Raw genomic sequence first — 20,608 nt, 5'->3', positions numbered from 1 at the left:
AATATATTTTAATAATTATTTATTGAGTAGCAAAAAAGTTTATCTAACTACTAGTTAATTAATAGTACACGTCTTTACTATGTCGACAATTTTCCAAAATTATTAAAGCGAGTATTTTTTGTTATTCATTTTGAGGCCAATTCATAATATCATCATCAGCCGAGGTCAATGCAATGCTAGATGAAGGCCTCCCCAAGCTTCTTCCAACTCTCTCGGTCCTGTGTCATTCGTTGCCACGTATTTCCGCCGAACTTTACCAGTTCGTCAATCCGGCGGCTTTTAGGGCGACCTTGTGGCCGTTTCGTGCCCCTTGGGTACCACTCGATGACAGCATTTGTCCAGCGGCCGTCCTTTCTGCGAGCAATGTGCCCCGCCCATCTCCATTTCAGCTGTTTGGCAACGTCTATTATATCGCGTACTCCTGTCTGCTTCCTAACCCATTCGTTTCTCTCACGGTCCTTTCGTGTGATGCCCAACATACACCTCTCCATGCCTCGCTGTGCGACTCATATCCTTTGGACATCACTCGTGTTGAGGGTCCACGTCTCCCAGCCATACGTGAGCACGGGTAGCACACATTAGGTGTACACCCTACGCTTAAGACGTAATGGTAGGTCACACTTTAAAATACTATTCAGACCTCCGAAAGCACTCCATCCCAGCTTTGTTCTTCGAGAAATTTCATCGTGCATGCTTCCGTCTATAGGCACCTGCTGTCTGAAATAGACGTAGCTGCTGACTTGCTCGAGTTGAGTGCCATTAATACAGATAATCGCAGGGTCCGAAAAACAGTTTCTCATCACTTTTGTCTTTGAGACGTTTATCTTGAGGCCGGCCGTTTGACTGACATCCGCGAGTTCTTGCATTCTACTTTGGAGGTCGCTCGGGTTTTGTGAGAGTATAACAATATCATCTGCAAATTCATAATATAGCGTTACAAAATGACATTTATTAATTTGAAATATTTTAATCGTTGCTTTATCAGTGATTTATTGAATTAATTGACGTATCGCGGATACAGTATACCTAGTAAGACTTAATACAATAGGTATATATTATGGATTTCTACATATATTTTATTTACATAGCGAAATTTGTATATAATGGGGAAATATGTGTTTACGAAAGTAAATATTATTATCAGCGTTGTAAATACTATCGTAGTACATATTTTATACTGCTAGTATTTCGTATTTGCGTATTTAATCGATAGCAAAAGTATTTTTAATTCTTTTTGGGTAGATACTGGACAGCCGTGACTGACTGGTCTCATGTCATCTAGTCGTATACGCATGTTATTATACTATTTGTATAGCTATATATAAAACTGGACATTCCTTAAACATTGCAGATAATCTATTTATAAAATGTTGAAGCCATATTATCCTTCATATTTAATTTAATACATTTGATGACTGCATAAAGTATTTTTATGACATAATTTAGTATTCTTTTAAGCCTCTCGCTCTAATGTTTTAGAATATAGTCATATTAAAATACTTTATGCAGTCATAAAAATGTTTAAAATAAATATAAAGGATAATAAGGCTTCAAAATTATGTAAATAGATTATCTACAACGTTTAAGAAATGTCCAGGGTTATGGTCTGAAAATACCATAAAAGCTCTGACCTACGCTGAGCATGTGTGTCGTTAAAATTCTCCCAAATTGCATTTTCATATAATATCATCAATGTATGGCAAACATTTAATATTTTTTTTAAACTTTTCAATTTGAATTTAACTCGACCAATAAACATTCAATAAAAGAGCATAGGTAACCAGCACCGTATTTATTACGCATACATTGAATTTATGGACCCTTTTATTGCGTCGGAATGTATTTGCTAATATTTATGTAGGAATTATTGTAAAATTCATTTGTCATTCCGTAAAGCCGTGTTGCATAATACATACAGTCTATGCTTTTAAATATCAGCAGCATGCTATCGAAAAAAAACTGTAATCCCAAAAAAACCCGTTTTAATGGCAGTAAAATATTTTCAAGTGCCAATATATGTCCGAGTTTTCTTTACACAGAGGGGTCGCGAATATATCAAGCAAATGGTAAAAGGGATCAAGTGTATTTCGCAGTCTTACCCTTCGACGTTTGAGTTAACCCCCTTTACCACACTGCAGTTTGGATAAGGATCTATATTCGACTGTTAACTTTATCAAGTTTAATACCTAGATCTGAACGATTATGTGTAGAAAATGAATTGGAAAAATATAATATTATTATATTTTAAAGCTTTCCATAATACACTTTATTATTATCGTTTTTCTTTCCTTTCCGTATTATTTCTTAGGTTGTTGTAAATTATTATATTGTATTTGCTTAGACGTTTCCGCATTTATAAATTAACAACGTAATGTAGAATCATACTTAGAAGCGTAAATATAAAAGATAGACGTCTTACTTACGATGCCAAAATCGGCAACCTAGTTTGAGTAAAGTGAGTGAGAAAAACATATATTATTCTTATTAAGACGCCTTAGTAGAAGTGAGAAAAAACATTTGATAGAAGATATGATACATTATTTAAATACTACTCTAGCACACAGCACTAGAATTCTTCTACATGCGACTACAACAACTTACTGTAAATGCCGATTTCTTGTTGTCAGACAAAAATATTGATGATTTCAAGAATAGTTAAAATATGAAGATGTCGAAGTGGATATTGATTAAAATATTTGTAATTTAATCGGCTTGGTAATCTAAGATTATATTATTACAGTAACGGGAGTATTAACTACCTATGGAATCTATCAAATAACATTGAAAATCGCAAGCAAAATAATATATTAATTAAAGCTACTGATAAAAATATATTAAAATAACGTCATTACATTTGTATATTTATTTTCTAAAAGTCTTAAGTAAATAATCCAAATACGAGAATGTAAGGTTTTATTATTGATTCTTTTGAGACGATTTTTGCATGCAATGTTGCTTCACTAAGTTGACTGCAGACACAAACATTGTATGAGCTAATCACTTAATGGACTGAGATACGACTGGTCTTCTATGACAGTGTGTTTTGTACACACAATCGGCTTCTGGGTAGTGAAACATTCATATACTGTATAGATGAACATTGCACTGTGTTTAATGAAATAATTGTATACACCAAAGATAACGAGGTAAGCCTAACATGTAGCCTAACATAATAGAAAATAAAATAAAAACGAAAATATAGCAGAAAAAATACTTTAAATTAAATTAAATAAATAAAAAAAGGGAACTATTATAATATTTTAAACCAGTGTGGACTCAACTTAATATTTAAATTAGTATGAAGCCATAAAATATGAAATGTAAGATGATGACACAATAACTCTTGCCGAAAAAAAATCAAACACTGATGTCGGATGTTATTAATCTTATTTGCCATCAATAAAGGTTATTTTATGAATTTTTAAATTATATTTTTTGTAACTATCTTTTTTAACTCATTTAGTGCCAACACCGCAACTGGCGCGGTTTGGAGCAGTTGGCCATTCGATATAATTAACGTGTTATTTAAATGTGGTAATTAAAATGTATCAGCACATTGTGATTTAATTGTTTTGAATGAAAAATCAATTACCTATATAAATATTTATTATTTTATTCCAATGTTGATGGTCCGCAAAATATTGTTATAAATTATACTGGATTCATTTTTGACCGATTTTATTAATGTTATTTGTATACATAAAAAATTAATATTAGCTATCGAAAAAAATGCCAATCCCGGGATCGTCAAATTGTAATCCCGAAATCCCGGTATCACAATTTGGCTCGGGATTAGATTCCCTAGTCATAACTAATGATGTATGAAACGTATAATAACTGAATGAACCATATTAAAATTAAAGGTCCCCATAATTTAGTCTGTCAGGATTAACTAATAACAATTTAATTAAAACAGATAAATATAGATGAATCTGCTTGAAAAATCAATTCTACCTAGATTACAATACAGGTCATTTTTAAAAACCTATTCATGTAGTTAAAATTAACTCTTGCTAAATTCAAATAAGCATTTTGAAAAGAAAGAGTTGAACCGGGTGGGACTAAAACTTACATCTTTTATTTTCCAGTGAGTACTCAATCCTTTAATAAGTTATCGATCCGTCTATAATCCGTGCGGATATTTTATAATAATTTTATTAATTATCTGAGATACTTTCAATAAATTCCGCTAATCGAAATGCGATCGGCTGTATGGTCAAATGAAGTAAATTAAATTATTAAATTAACTATAACGAACGTCCGGCGTTAGCCAAATTTTTTTTATTGATTATTATAAATTTTCTATGATAAAAGGTGTCCTTAGATTGGCTACGTATCCGGAAATTTTACGTAAACAGTTCACCGCAGGACACTTATTTGTGCGCTGCAGTACGTGAAATATGAGTTCGTGTAACATTTAATCAAATGACGAGTTCTTCGTTGAACATTTCACCGTGGAGTATATTTGTACGTATGCTACAACATGTGGAGATGTCTTTACTAGGTAAGGTTAGGGTTAATCTAATTGGAACACTACTATTTGCAAACTATCGCCGCCTTTTGTAAGATACGTACAAATGTATTCCATTATCATTCCGTTATCGTTAGTCTATTATCCACAGTGAAATGTTCAACAAAGAACTCGTCATTTGAAAAAATGTTATACGAACTCATGTTTCACGTACTGCGGCGCACGAATAAGTTTCCCACGATGAACTGCATATGTACAACTTACATGTAACCATATTCAGAAATGTATTCTGCAAACGTGTTTAATTTAATATTGATATTTCATAAGCAATGGTTTACCCTTGTTATGTCAATGGAATTAGGTAAGAGTTTGGATGGCATTCTACAATATATTACGATGAACATAAAAATAAGAAAGATACAAAATGATTTTATTCAATTATTTCAATCACATAAAACGACAATTTCAATAAAGGGTTAAAAAAAACCCTTCATAAAATTTCAACACACCGACACAACGAGGTTATTTCTATATTTTTGCAGCCGTTTTTATAGAGATTTTATAGAGTTAACCTGCTGGGTGTAATACCGGCTTTATGACTCAATTTATGACAAAAGCCTCCCCCGCCGCTGCCTCTGTCTTAGTTGTAACCCGTGCTTAAGGAAAAGTGTTCCTTTCTGGTGGTTATGTAAGGAGAGAAGCCGATAATTTTGTATATCGTTTGCGGAAAATTCTTTTATGGTTCATATATTTTTTTACTGAAAACGGGTTTTTATATGTTATCATCGTTGGGAAAATTTATCAATATATCGCGCGCATACCAAGGCTTACGTAGAGTACCAGATTACTCTGTACTAAGAATTCAGCGCACTTAAATATACGGGAAAACTAAATGATCCTTGTTTTTGAATTGCCACTGAAAATAAAAATGAAGACAATATTATATTAAATAGAGTAGAGTCCAAGTAATATTAATTAAACATGATATAAAATAAATACATAGCATATGTATGTAGTAATTTATCAGTGGCGTTCGGTTCCTTTTTATTATAGAGGTACAGTGCAAAAAATATACTGTTTTCCATTTACTTCCTATCTCTTTGGCGTTTTGAAACTAATAGAAATGCGCCGGCTGGACGGCAGTGACTTGCCTGCGCGGTATAGTTTGTGCAAACTACTTTTACAGCGCTTTTTAGTTTGCATGAGCTACAATTTTCCCGCCCATTCACACGGGCTTCCCGATACAAACCTGTTTACGCAGGTAAGCCTTTGGTAAAGCACGAGCGTCTAGCCGGCGCTTAATCTTATAAATAATGTGTACATTGCGTAATATTAAGGCTTTGCGATACTACAAAATATGTGCATAATGTTAATTATATAGAACCTTTTGAAGGATTATATATAGATAAGTTGTACTATACGATTACACAATAAATACGTAGTATTATTACAAAATACTTTATCAATTCATGCACTAATGGTAGTTACTCTGTATTATCAACTCTTTAATGTCAGTATGGCTCCAGTAGGGTTGTAAAATCTAATGAATTAGGTATATAAGATAATGTTTAGTGAAACCTTAACACATGATAATATACGACTCTTTCGACTATAAATCAACGAGGTTTGTTTTACGATTCGATTTTTTTTAAATCAATGAAATATACAATTCTTGAATCTAAGCACGCGTGGCTCTATTCACACCTTACCACTCCATTTTACTACTAGTAGATACTCGTGATTTAATTTTATTATTATAGTGAAACAACTCCACCTTGAAAATACGCAGATTGCGATTTCTTTTACTGCGACCGAACTGCATTCTGTTATCTTAACTTCAGAACCTAATAAAATTTTCTGATGAAACTCAACTAAATTTATACGAACAGCGCAGTTTATAAAACGTAAAAGTTTCATCAATATACGTTTATTCGTTATTTTCAATACGTTTTATCGGGTCTAGGACGATTTGGCACCGGACAACTGGACGCCACGGAATTCGAAAATAAATAGACGTTAGGTACTTATAGGTACTTTAAAAAAATATTCAATATTATTATTTATACTTCAATGATTATATTATGATTTAATAGTTGGTAAGAATGTAAATATGCAGACTAAACAATGATTTAATCGTGCATATGTTTAAGTTCCAACGAAAAAAGAGTTTTTTATTTAATATAAAGCCTTAGGCATGGTAATTCTCAATCCGCGATAAAGAATACATTATGTTAAGAGTAAAATGAATTCAAACTACTAAGTAGTAGATAGAAACTGATTAAAATACCTCGTCTACACGTGTCTTCGATAGTGCGGCGTCCAATTGTCCGGAGGCCAGTCGTCCCATTCCCGTTTTATCTTGTCATTTCAGAACTTATTGGAATATGGAAATGAACTGTTTTTGATAAGCATGAATAATGTACAAGTTTCATCAATATTGATACAGTATTTTTTTTAAATTATAATCGAATAAATATGCAGCCATCAATTTATAATAAAAGTTTTTCCGACCATGTCTGATCCTAATAAGATCGTATGGGCCTCCACAGAGTGGGGGTTTATATGAACAGATTATTTTTTTGCGAGAAATGGATGTCAGCCACTTGCTTAACCTATTAGGTCCATACTCTGACTCATACACTAATTTAAGGAAAATATGTATACTTGGCAGACCCAGAATTCGAACCTGGGACCAACGAGAGCGAATATTTGTTAACTATGCTAACTACTATGCCTTGGATTAGGCTGGATTTAATCGAATATTGAAAACTATCAAACTATCTAAACATTTTATTATTAATTAAATGAATATAATATACATTATGGAAGTATGTCTTTATCTGTATAAATCTATATTATTCATAGATTTATAATATTATGTTAAACAAAGATTTTAATTATAAATTATCTTTTATTGAGTCAAATAATAATTGACAGAATACCAATTTAATTACTCGATTCGCAGAAAAGTAGATCATTGTTTATTTTACGAAAAAACTGTTCAACACAGCTTTTAACGCAAGTATTTTCACAAAATTGACAAATTCCTTGCGAATTCTTGAGCTGAGTTTTTTTTTTATTATTTATCTCTCGTGAAATCTTATTTATGAAATGATATAGCCACTTTTATGCGGCATCTTTCCTACATACCTCAATGCTATATGAATTTACATCCTTGCGCTCACACTAGGGTTGTCAGATATGAACTAAATGAGAATGTATAAAATAAATCACCAGAAGTACACCGATGTCATGTATCATACTAAACACCCAGTACCTACATAAATAATATATTATCTGTACACGAGAGATAAACTACAATAATTCCACTTTTACAACTGTTCAGGAGTGATCAAAATAGTGATTTTTTGCAGATTAAATAAACATCTGGTATTTATAAGTGGCAAGAATTTTATAACATTTTATGGTTCTTGTCGGTTTAAGGGAAGCCAGCGGCTATAAAATTTTGAAAATAACTGATATACTGGATTATTTGTTAGGTTAGGTTAGGTTAAGTTAGGTTAAGTTAAGTTAGGTTAGGTTAGGTTAGGTAAGGTTTTCATTCTTCAATGGCTTTTCTTTCATTTATGGCTATGAAAATTTGCGCGGTTCCCGCCTGACTTCCGGTAACCGACATGTACCCATTTTTTAAATATAAATATAAGTATTCATTGTTTTGTTTTCATTCTAGTTTTCGATATAAATAGGACATTTCTTTAGGTTAATAGTTTTTTTAATGCTAAAAACTATAATTATATAACTTACATTCAAAGAATTTGTAATTTAATTATTTTTATTTACTCACTGCTTTATATTACGTTAAAATATAAAATAAATTATTATGTAGCCTTGCTGATAATGGCGGTAATAATATTTGTGTTGTTTATTTTAAATTTGCTTTATTTTAAAAATAAATTGAGAAGTGTACAGTCCTGTGTGTATTCATCCCTGAAACATAAAACAAAATGGCACCCTCTCACTTATGTATGGAGTTGACAGAACATTCACCCCTTATCACGTGGTATTTTCATATAAGATACACTGTGAACAATATTATAATACAGCCGCCACAACATTATTAAATTAGTAACGTAGAAGACTTAAATTTTAATTATTGTATAACTTATTAGGCAAATAAGTTTGGTAGTATTCGGGAATAATAATAAACCTTTATACAGTTTAATTAAATGTGCTTATTACATCTGGGAGGTTTCGAATAAAATCAGCATAGATTAATATATTATTGCGGCTTTTCCAAGACTTAATTATCGAAATGTGACGTCATAAGCGACAACTTTTTATTCTTTACTATTTTGATTACTTGGGTATAAAACAAGCATACGATTGCGCCGCTTATTTTGACCACAGGACGAAATCAAATCAAATTATTTAATTGAAATGAATATTACTTCTTCTTCATTGTCATAATCTCGTGACTGAGGATCTTTACCCGGATGATTTGGCTTTCGAACAGCCTTTTCATTCTACAACACGCAAAAGCTGTGACAGTCAAATACATTAATTGGTGCAACCATATAAGAGCGCGATGCAGAACCGTTGAACTCAGGTCATAAAAATCGGCCTCTTAAAGTTAGGCATGTAACTTAGGGACTTACGCACTTAAGTATGGTTCTGCATCACATTCAAGACAAGACAACGTAGACGACACAAATATACACCATTATGACCGCGTTTTTACAATAACTACTTGTGTATGTGATAGGTCATAATTACTAGTATGTAACCATCTCATTTATAGCTGCAGGCCTAGTTTTCATTGCTATACTTAAAGTGCGGAGTGTCTGGGATAAAATAAAATCATTTTCCCGTGAGTGCGCCTGACTTCGGGCCAATGCCACGTTTTGGCCTCACACCATGTGAGACATGTAAAACGAAGCACTGCTTCTGTGATGGGCTAGAGTTCAGGACGATAGTACCCGTGCAGCATTATTACGCTTTTACCTGATATCACGAGGGATGGTTTCCAATCATGGTGTCCTAATGAATTTGAATTTACATGCGCATGTCAATTACCTACGTGGTCGCAGCCATGATTTATTCTGGATCGGAACCGTTTCATCGTGACAAACCTACCAGGCACCAATAGCGAAGGGTGCAAGATTAGTAAATGCGCTCCCTAAAGACATATATATATTCAATGATGTACTTTGCATTTTGTTTTTGAAACTTTATTTTTCTGTATAAAATTGTATGATTTTTGTTTTCAAAAATTTTATTTTTCTGTATTAAATCGTACTTAAGTATGTTCTGATTTTATTTTATTTTTTGTTATTATTATGATTATATATTTTTTTCTATATTCTCTTCTTCTCTCTTTTGAAGGTAATATTTGACTTATAATGTAAATTTCATATTGTGTACGTCTTGAATTTAGATTTGTCATGTCCACAATGTTTTGTATTCGTAAATAAATAAATAAATTACAAGGATGTGTAGGTTTTCACTCTCCAATGGCATCCAAAACACATGCCTAAGACATATAAAGTGCCTCTATACACACATGCAGACTAGCTGGCGTATTAGTTAACAAGCTCGAGTACTTGTATCGCGGCTTGGTTTGGCGGAACAATCGATTATCGAAAAGTTGACACATAAATGCAGTAAGGTTGGTGGCATGCATGCGTTTAGTACATCTTAGTACGATTCATGTCATTTCATAACGTATCAAAGACAAAATCCAACGAAATGCTGTATACCTTGACGCTGACACTCCTATATGAGTATCTGATTTTCTCAGTTCAGACTGAAGACTGTTCTGAACACCTGTCAGCAAAAGTGGGATGCCTTCATCAAGGGTCGGCATACATATTAATTTGTTTTTTTTTCTAAATGTACGATTGAGATTTGAGATAACCGAACTGCCTACGTTGGATTCACATCCAAGCTCTTAGAACTTGGACTTGTCACCTGACCAACATGTCCATGTAACGGAAACTTTGCATCATCTGGGAATGTTCGAGAATCTACTCTGTAAGGGAAGATATGCTTAAGTCGGTCGAACCAGCTGTTAAGGTTCAATGTATGGGTATAAAACAAATTTGAAAATAACTCTCATTTTTGCCTTTTTGGTATTTTTATGTCATTTGACGTCATTAAGTTCTTTGCGCTTCATTTTCTTATGTATTTTAAACATTGCGCTCACCTATATGAAAACGAAAATTTAAATCGTATTCCTCTTTTGTGTGTCATTTTATGTGTTTTTAAATGGGTGACTTTTTATTTTCATATTATTATACAATATAACAATAAATATTTATTGTATGTCCATAAGTAAATTATATTTCATTTTAAGTGCTGATATGTGTTTAAGAACAAACAACAAATTTTGAATACTTTTTGTATTACCTACAATTTAATTGTCATTTTACCTTTATCATTTTGATTGGTTTTGCTAGAACGTGAGTTCACAAAGTTTGAGAAACTGTAGACTATTTTTTTTAAATAAGAAACTTTAAACAAAACAAAAATGTGTTGTAAAAGAATTTAATTGCCAACAACAAAGTTAATCTATCAAACAAAAAAGTCGCAGTGATATTTTGTTCAAAAATAGTTTAATCAAACGTTTACCGAGAAAAGGCGAAGCTGTAAATTTCGCGAAATTGAAAAAATGTAATATAAATCACTTGGTGCTGGCTTGTTTGACGCAAAGACCTGGCAGAAAGCAGTGTAAGTTGGTTGAGAATTTTTATGACTCCTCGGAGTTACACCTTCCATTCTACAGAGGCTCCTGTCGACCAGCCACACTTCATATTTGCAGGCTATTCCGTTTAATATGGTCACCATTCTTTCATAAAATAAGAAATGTAATATATAAACATATTCATATTTATTATGTCTTCAGTTTCATGATAAGGTACCGCCAGAATCATGCGTGTGGGTATAATCATATATTGTTAAACAGCTTGACTTACGAGTATGTTATAATATTCAAAACTCCTCGTTTGAAACACTCTAGTTTCATTTAATTATATTATTTCATTATGAAAGAAACGTTGTGCTTTTGTATGTACTATTTATAGTACAAAACCAGAAATAGTACTGAACTATCTGTAATAAATACTAATATGAATAAAGGAAATATTTTATTAAATTATTAGAAAATCCAAGTACGTTATAACTAAACATTTGAAGTAATCTGTCTGTTAGTAATTAAGGTATTTAATTGATAGCCAACAATATTAACGTAATTTGGTAAACGTTTAACGTAAGAACTACTGGTTAAATTCGTCATAATTAAGTAGGATGCCCGTAGCTTAATGGTAAAATCATATTGGCGCGAATTCAGTGGTTACAGGTCCAAGTCCGTATTTTTTTAAAGGATTTTTCCAGTGGGTGTATACATGAGACGTTTTCAATTATTATGTGTTCACTGATGATGGTGGAGTAGTCATAAAGCATATATGGTGTACATTTTTATGCTTACGAGCTATACCTATATTTTTTTTTTTTAAATAATATTGGCATGCTAAATATTGGCGTGCCAACGGCTTGAGGATAATTATAATAAGCAGCACGTATCAATCACTAACTAATAAACATCTATTTAATTGCGATCTTTGTTTATATACGAGCAGAATATTTAATCATTTATAAATACATATAGTGGTCGAAACAGCAAAAATGCGATGCTTGTGCAATTACAGGTAGAAAAAAATATCACCAGCCAAAATTATAATCGTATGTGAAGATGCATTAATATGCGACGTTTGTTTAGATACTAGTGGAAGATTATATAGGTACATAATTTATTATGTTTTATATATAAAATAAATGGTAAATATAAATACAATGTATCTGTCGTAAAAAAGTAAAATATAATAAATATCCACAATAATAATAATTACAAGATAAAAAGAACTTTTTATATACAACGTTTTTAAATTTTCTGTTGAATCGTATAAACTTGACTTGACTAGCTTAAACAATCAAAGAAATGTGTATAGACATGTCATATTTGATTTCCATAGTAACGCACGTATATATTAGTAACTTAGTTGCTAGGACCCCAGACCCCTAGCAACCAATAATGGTGTCGAAATAACTTTTCATACAAAACAGAATTAACTGCAAATGAATTCAATTCTACTTAAAGATGGCTAATTTAAAAAATGCATTGGCATTCTGATATATTCTAAAAGTTTCAAATATCTAGCTAGTCGGGAAGTTAGTTAAAAATCAATTGCAAGATTTGTACCGGACAAAGAACCACCGGACAAATAAGAATACGAGCTAAGAAAAACGTTATAAAAATGATATCAAACGACATGTTGAGTAGGTAGTTAATTATTGATTAATTTTAGTAAAACACATTTTTTTGTACTTATTCCACTTTTAATTAATAAATCTAGACCGGTTTCGTCCGCCTCTGAGGCAGATTTATAAGTAGAATAAGTGCTAAAAAATGTTGCGTTTTATTAAAATTAATTAATAATATAATGCAGTTCCACCGTGAATTGACAGTTATTAATACAATAAAAGAAATTGAGTAGTTTAGATGATGTATATTAAACGGAGATATTGAAGATGTCGATGAATGAATAATTATAAAGAGAATGAATAAAATAATACATTGAAATTTTTGATTTATATAATATTACTAGCTGACCCGGCAAACGTTGTTCTGCCATATAAATTATTTCTAGTGAATATTTTGGTTGTTAAATAAAAAATAACGAATGTATCGTAAGTGTGTGGGGATGGGATCTATGACATAAAGAGGAATAGAGCGCTGTAGACGATGACCGCCGATAAAAACAAAAAAATATCAACTATTCATTTTCTCAATTCAAAATGAGTAATGATGTTCATAATGAATGAATTACCTGTGACAGGATCTCGTTGTTTACTGTTTATGCAATATCCGTCTTGTCCCTTCCAGAAAATTAGCGGATATTGGAGAGCGTCGTATGAACGGTGTGTGTCAGCGATGAACTCCAGATTATTGTTTCTTCTTCGAATCACGATTTCTCGCGTCGATGTGCGGTCGCCAACCATGATTCCAGCAATGTCGTCAACAACAGTCGCATTGAATTGACGTACATGCACTTCAGCTGGTGTTTTATCAGGATTGATGACAATAGCGTGATTGTCACTTTGCAATTCGTGCATGTGTGCTTTGAAGAATTTGAATAATTCATTGTGCTCCTTCAACAGGGCGTCCAGTTCGCCGACGATGCGCCTGGCATTAGGCGAATTGAGGCTATTGTAGCCGCAACGTGCATCCACATGATTGATGTCCTCGCCGCGCCCATGAAGTAGATTTGTAAAAATGTATGTGGTTCGTTTGGCATTGGCAGCAATGAGCCTACTTTGTGGTATACTTGGCCTTTGATTTTGAACGTAGAATGGAATTGTTGACCATTTGCCGCAGTATTGTGAACTATTTCTGTTGCTCCGGACGAAGTCATTTGGAAGCATGAATTGAATGTGCGAATGGACTTCAGGAACAGGTTTAAATCTGGAACCGTGCCGATGAGCAAGCCGTTAAATGGTTCTGGTGGTATCTCAATTTCTGTTAGTTGCACTTTCCTGATGCGCAACACATCCCGGCTGACTCATGTTTGAATTCGAGCGCATGACAATGGGGACATTCTTTGTCCATAGCACCAATCAGCACTTTTAGATGAGCGGAATATTCAATATCTGGCTCGTACTCGAATGCGAGACGAAGGAACGAAGCGGATGAAAATGTTCGATGTACTTGTTGGCGTTGTCGGTCATTTGCTATGCGCGTGTTAACTACGAACCGACGCGCTTGGCTCCGTTCCAATTGTCGTTGTTGATTTTGTTCAGCTCGTGCCTCTTGTGATTGAGATGCACGCAATTGCGACATGCTTACATGCACGTTTTTGTTATCTTGTTGGATTTGTTCGTCTGTTTTTTCTGCTCTACTATTTTGCATGTTTGTTGCTTTATTCGGTCGACGGCCCAAATGGCCCCTCTTGCTTCTTGCTGGCAATGTGCACTGTAATACACGCACATAAAAATAGATAAATTAAAATAAATCGTACAAAATTTTGCACGCACTGCGTTGTGATATGCCGAATGAAATGTCAAAATGACGCGACGCTTCTCTAGAATTCTTGTCGGACGTAGCGCCAACTGTCATTCAACAACATAAATAATTTCGTTCTGTTTGAAATACGAACGACGGTTAAATTTGTTCATACAAAAATAATAAAATCGCGATTTAAAAATGGGAGGGTGGGGGTAGGAGAATAAAAATTTGGGGTTATAAGTATTTTTTTATGCCAAATATTAAAAAAAATACAAAAAAAAAATTGTCAAAAAAATAAAAGAAAATTTTTCTGGATAGAGATACCCTAATCACCTAGTGATATGAAATATACTGGTTGACCTATTCTCATACCTAACAAATATACATAAAAAAAATCATAAAAATCGGTCGAGCCATTTCGGAGGAGTTCGACCACAAACATCGTGACACGAGATTTTTATATATATAGAGATGTAAACGTGAAAATAGTCACAACTTTTTGTATGTCGGTAGAGGTCAAAACGAATCGAGTCTGTGTTTTTATGAACAGTATAAAATAATTAATGGGCATCGTGCAAAGAGAAGAGCATATTATAGAGTCAAAATTTAAAAAAATCGGTGTGTGTGTGTGTACTTATGTACGCGCGTTAGAAGTTATACTTCTTTGGCGTAACAAAACAAAAATTGTGATAAACTAGATTCTTTGACTAGCTCTTAATAATTATCTTGTTAAATTACACACTCGAGTAAAAGGACCGCTTATTGGACCGCCGTTGGTTTATTTCTATACACTAACTAATATTACTAAATTATATAATGGTTTCTCGTTGTTTTTATTTTTAAAGTACCAAATGTCTTCTTCTTCTTCTTCTTCTTGTTCCACCCTGTCTCGTCCCAACATTGGAGCATAGGGCAAGCACAGGTTGGCGCCACTTCCCTCGGTCTATCGCCAATTCTTGCGCCTCCCGCCATGTCAGACCTGCAGCACGTAGGTCACTCTTGTATCAACGCTGCAGGATGAGGGAGGGCCGGCCACGGCGAAGGAAACCCTTGAGGCTGTGCCACTAGGGTACGAAGTATCGCACTCTTTGGCGGTATCCGGAAGACGTGTACCAGCCACGTAAAGCGTCTACCAACTGTCCGTCTGACGTTTAATTGTTTGTTTACGTAAAGAATTGCAAATGGCAGAAAATAATAAATTCTCTGCATAGGCAACGGAACAATTCTAAACTATAATATTATACTGTATAAATAATCGTCACGATTGCAGTATGGCGTAAAAGTATTGCGTTCGGCTGATAACCGAAGAATCGGTGGTTCTAAATCCAATCGAGTGCGTTTTTTTTCGTGTGAAAAAATAAATTATGTGTTACATGTCACACGCCAAAAATACACTCTGATCTGATTTCCCAAACGCGCCAAAAGAAGTATAACTTCAAAAATAAACCGACGAAAGTGTTATCAATTGTTTGAAATATATTATTAAAAATAATACTTGGTTACCAGATTTCTTCCCCTAATACTTTCATAGAGTTTTATTACCTCGACACCAGTGACTGCATAGTGTTTTATGATCCCAGTACAGACTCGCCGCGTGAAAAATGTGAAAACTAAAAGAAAAAGGAGTAAATTTATAACAAAAACTTTCGACTCGCGCAATCATAAAAACAAAATAAATTGTTAAATTGAATAAAGTGATATAAATGGCACGTCGGAACGGCTCGCGAGTAAAACAGCGTTATTTTAGAACAATATAAGACTAACAAGGTGCATGTACAATAATATACTAGTCTTATTCATTATTGGCATGACAATATTCAAAGTTTATGTAGATAGCGGTACTGAAGGGTATTAAATGTTATAATATAATGTTTACATTGATAATAAATTTATAACTGACGTATAATAACGCCTTACAATAATTAATTATTATTAACATCATGTTTTGTTACCGCCATAGACATATAGGTATATTATTGAATATACATAATTTGAAAACCTATCATGCATAACAAGCATGGGTGTCATGAACCTGTATCTGCTGGATTCGTGCCAGTATGCTTTTTCAATTAAGCTACTAAGCTAGTTTTTTACATGAAATGCTTATCGAATTGCGTTATAATGTTGGCTATCAATAAGCATTAATTCGTGTTACAACTTTCAATTTTCTTTGATTTAAAAAAACAAAAGCCGATTGACAATTATTAATAAGTAACACAAGTTGGAAAGAAAGAGTATTGTACAAACCGTTAGTTAACTTAGTTGCAATTAGGTAATACACACATAGCTTAGCGGTTAGAGCACTTGAGCGTGAATCTCAGGGGGCGCAGGGCAGGTTTGAATCCCGCTGTGTCGTATTTTTTTCAAAAATATTTTTTCTAAAGGTTATAATATATTTCTTACAGATGTTTTTTAATTATTTATGTTAAATTAAATCAATACATTTATAGATTGTTGTGATGATGGAGTCCATATGGTGAAACTCATGGCGGGTCTCTTGGTGCAGTGCGTAAGGCGCAGGCCTTTCATCTGGAATCTCCGGGTTCGATCCCGGTAAGGACACAATATATTTATATGATTGTCTCACTTTTATTACTAAATACACTATGTACTGTCATTGGGCCTCTAGGCCTGTTATAGTGATATAAATAATAATATAATATATTTTATTAAATAAGAAAAAAGTTGTCGTTTATTTTCGAATGGTTTATTCCCAATAGCGAGAAGAAATACCGAAATAGATTCACGTACGTTCTTAAGCCTTAAAGTAGCCACTCTATTAGAGTTATAAGATGCAGTTAATTCATTAAATCGTATAAACTAATGCGCTTAATACTGTATCAATATTCTGATATATTATATCTAATCCTGAATAAAAAGTCATCTATCCTTTACGCTAAGAGGCCGCCAATGGCAGAATATTATTTCATAAATCCAAACAATCATGGCCTATACCAGTGGTCGGCAAACCGAAGCTCGCGAGCCACATGCGGCTCTTTGGTCCCTTGAGTGCGGCTCTGCCACAAATGCCATCTGCCCTATTTGACATGGCTACAAATAAAAACGGATGACGAAAACCGTGAATTTAAAATTGAATGGACCAAGACTTTCGCATTTATTCATAACTTAAATGGCCTACCGACCTGTATTATTTGTCGGGAAAAAATAACGCATAACACGAAGTCCAATTTGGAGGGACACTTTGCAATTAAACACGCGTCATTTACACTAAATATCCTGTCGGTGATGCAAGAAAGAAAGCAGTTGAGGAATTTTAGAAGAGTCAAGAAAAATCAAGTTCTGTATTTAATTACTGAATGCTCGTTATGCTATAACTATTGCTAGTTAATATTGCATGTTTTGTGGTTAGTAAAGAGATTTGTAAGAGAGGAAATCAAGGATAAATTGAGAAGTCGATTGATGAGAACCTGGAATTGTGCTTAAAATTAAAAACATCAACATATTATATTCCTGACTTACCCAAACTTTTCAAGGAGATGCAAGGCCAAGACCATGCAGTATTTGTCAGTCATTGTCATGATTTAGTTCTATCGATACCTTACTTACAATTAAATTTTTATCAATATTATCATTATTACATTATTAAGCATGATTTCAAGTTTTATTCAGTGTACGTACCTATAGCTTAATTAAGACTTAAGAGCGGCATGCACAATCTAAGATTTCGATCCTAAGGATAAGTCGCCGAAAAGCATGACTTAATTATAGACAATCCTGAGTTAAGGAATCCTTAACCATTTATACTATTTTTGTTATGAACACGCTCCCTTCTGTATTACCATTTACCACTGACAGCTGCTGTCAAAATAAATTCGCATGTCTATAAAACAGTCCATACACTCAAATTCATTTAACAATGTATCTCAATATGGATATTGATAGTGTTAATTCGTTTGGCATGTACTTGCAGAATATTATTTTACTTTTATACGCCAGCCCGCAGAAGTACAAGATGCCAGGTGATAGAATGACACTTGACGCTAGTGTTACCATGTTAAAAAAATATCTTGCGGTGCCTGTGGAATCACGTATAATGACTTATAACGGAAACATAAGATTATTCTAATTAAATATTAATATGTATTTACAGTTATTGCATTTATAAAATGCAGTTGTCATATTTTTGTCATCGTTTAACAATTATAAAATAATTTACCTAAACTATAGGAAAGAGAATTTTTGAATATGGTATTATTTTCAATAGAAATGAAGGACAATGTTTCTGCATAGTGTTTTCTGCTAAGGAAATTTTAGTTATGACAAATGTTTCTGCATTCCGCTCTAAATCTTTAACTAAAGTTTATTAAGTTAATAAACAGTGTAGGTACAGTTTAAGAAATTTGGCTCTCAAAAGAAATCTCGATCGTTGTACTGTTGATATTTGGCTCTGTTGACTAATAAGTTTGCCGACCAATGGCCTATACCGGTGTAGTAATGAATGTAAGTTTCACTTTTCCGCAAACATTAATTAATAATATTATTATACGCTTTGATGAAAATAATATTACTTGCAAGGTCCCCAGTGGCGTGGCCGAACAAGTACTATCTCGGCTAAGTAAGGTTTAAACATATTTTGATTAATCATACAAAATCTACTAATTGGCATTCAGAGGGCATATATAAAATGTACATAAAGGCGACCATCGTAACCCTAATTCATTTTCATAATAATTATTGCCGGGTAAGTTGTAAAATACACCCTCATTCCACCCCCAAAGGGGAATCAAACGTAACGTTCGCGGTTGTTGGGCCAGTAACGAATTTATAATATTTATTTACACAACTCTATAAAGTGTTTTATATATTATATTATTATAGTATAATGAAATAATTATATATGTGGAAGAAAATAGTGTCAGGTCTAAAATATTACACTACATGAATAAATGAATAATGAATGTAGTAAAAAGTGTAGGTACGTGATTTTTTTAATCCAACAGCGTCGAGTTGACTCGTAACCTTTCTTAATATATTTACTACGTTTATAACAATTAATTTAGTATAAAAAAGTATCAGAACCTCACCTTCGATTTATGATTTAAATAGTTAATAATTTATTTATTTATTTAGAAAAGAGTATTATGGCATTACAGCGATACGGCCAATGTGCCATAATACATAATAAATACAAATTATAAAAAAAACTTAATTACAAATAACAACCAATATTACAAGAAAGTATATGCTTATATGTAGATATTAAAGTAAAATGATAAATAAAATTATAGATTTAACCTATTTAACACGTCCACAAACATAATATAGGTAAAAAAAAAATCAACCTTTATGGTGCTATCAAATAAGTTAATCGCACGATACACAGCATCATGAAACATCACATCCGTCCTGCGACGACGTATCATTAAGACCGACGAGTGATATTGGTGGAAACATGAAAATTAATATTTGCCCTTTGGACAAGGATTGCATTGATAGCATACCCAGAAGAAAACTAGTTGGAAAATTCATTTTATTATCATTATCATAAGAAAAAAATCTGTACCTATGTCCTTAAGTAGAGATATCTAAGAAATTTATTGTGGACTCGATCCAACTTAATTGCGTGGACGGACCTGTTAGGACTCCAAATGATGCAGGCATATTCAAGAATACTCAACACAAGTGATCAGATAATATAGTATTCTTTGAAACCTACAGTTTAGTAAATATAGTAAGTAGGTACCTACCGATACTATTTTTCAATGAATATTTAAAAAAATTTGAGAGAGTAACATTTTTTATTGAATATACATAATTATTATTTATAGCATCCAAATAGGTATTGTATCATTAACATTTATTGTAAGACTGTAAGACCTCAGTAGCAGGATTTTGCAAAGCAGGGCGTGCGGCGTGCTTTCTGAACAAGTGCATACAATATGCACGCTGACATCCTGATGCTGGTTATTAATAAAACACCTAGTATTGATGCTTTGATTCAAACCACAAAAGCCAGTCCTACTGTTAACGATATTTAGGTATAAAGCGCTGCAGTTACAGAATTATGAATTAATTTCGTTGTAATTAAGTAGAGCACAAGTGGATAAATTGGTAAAGCATATTGGCCGGAATTAGGTGGATGCACATTCGAGACCTGT

The sequence above is a fragment of the Rhyacophila brunnea genome, unplaced genomic scaffold, assembly GCF_057557595.1.
Source record: "Rhyacophila brunnea isolate RB1 unplaced genomic scaffold, BYU_Rbru_1.0 scaffold_22, whole genome shotgun sequence".
Lineage (NCBI taxonomy): Eukaryota > Metazoa > Arthropoda > Insecta > Trichoptera > Rhyacophilidae > Rhyacophila > Rhyacophila brunnea.
The sequence above is the reverse complement of the archived record's forward strand: the minus strand, read 5'-3'. Positions refer to the sequence as shown.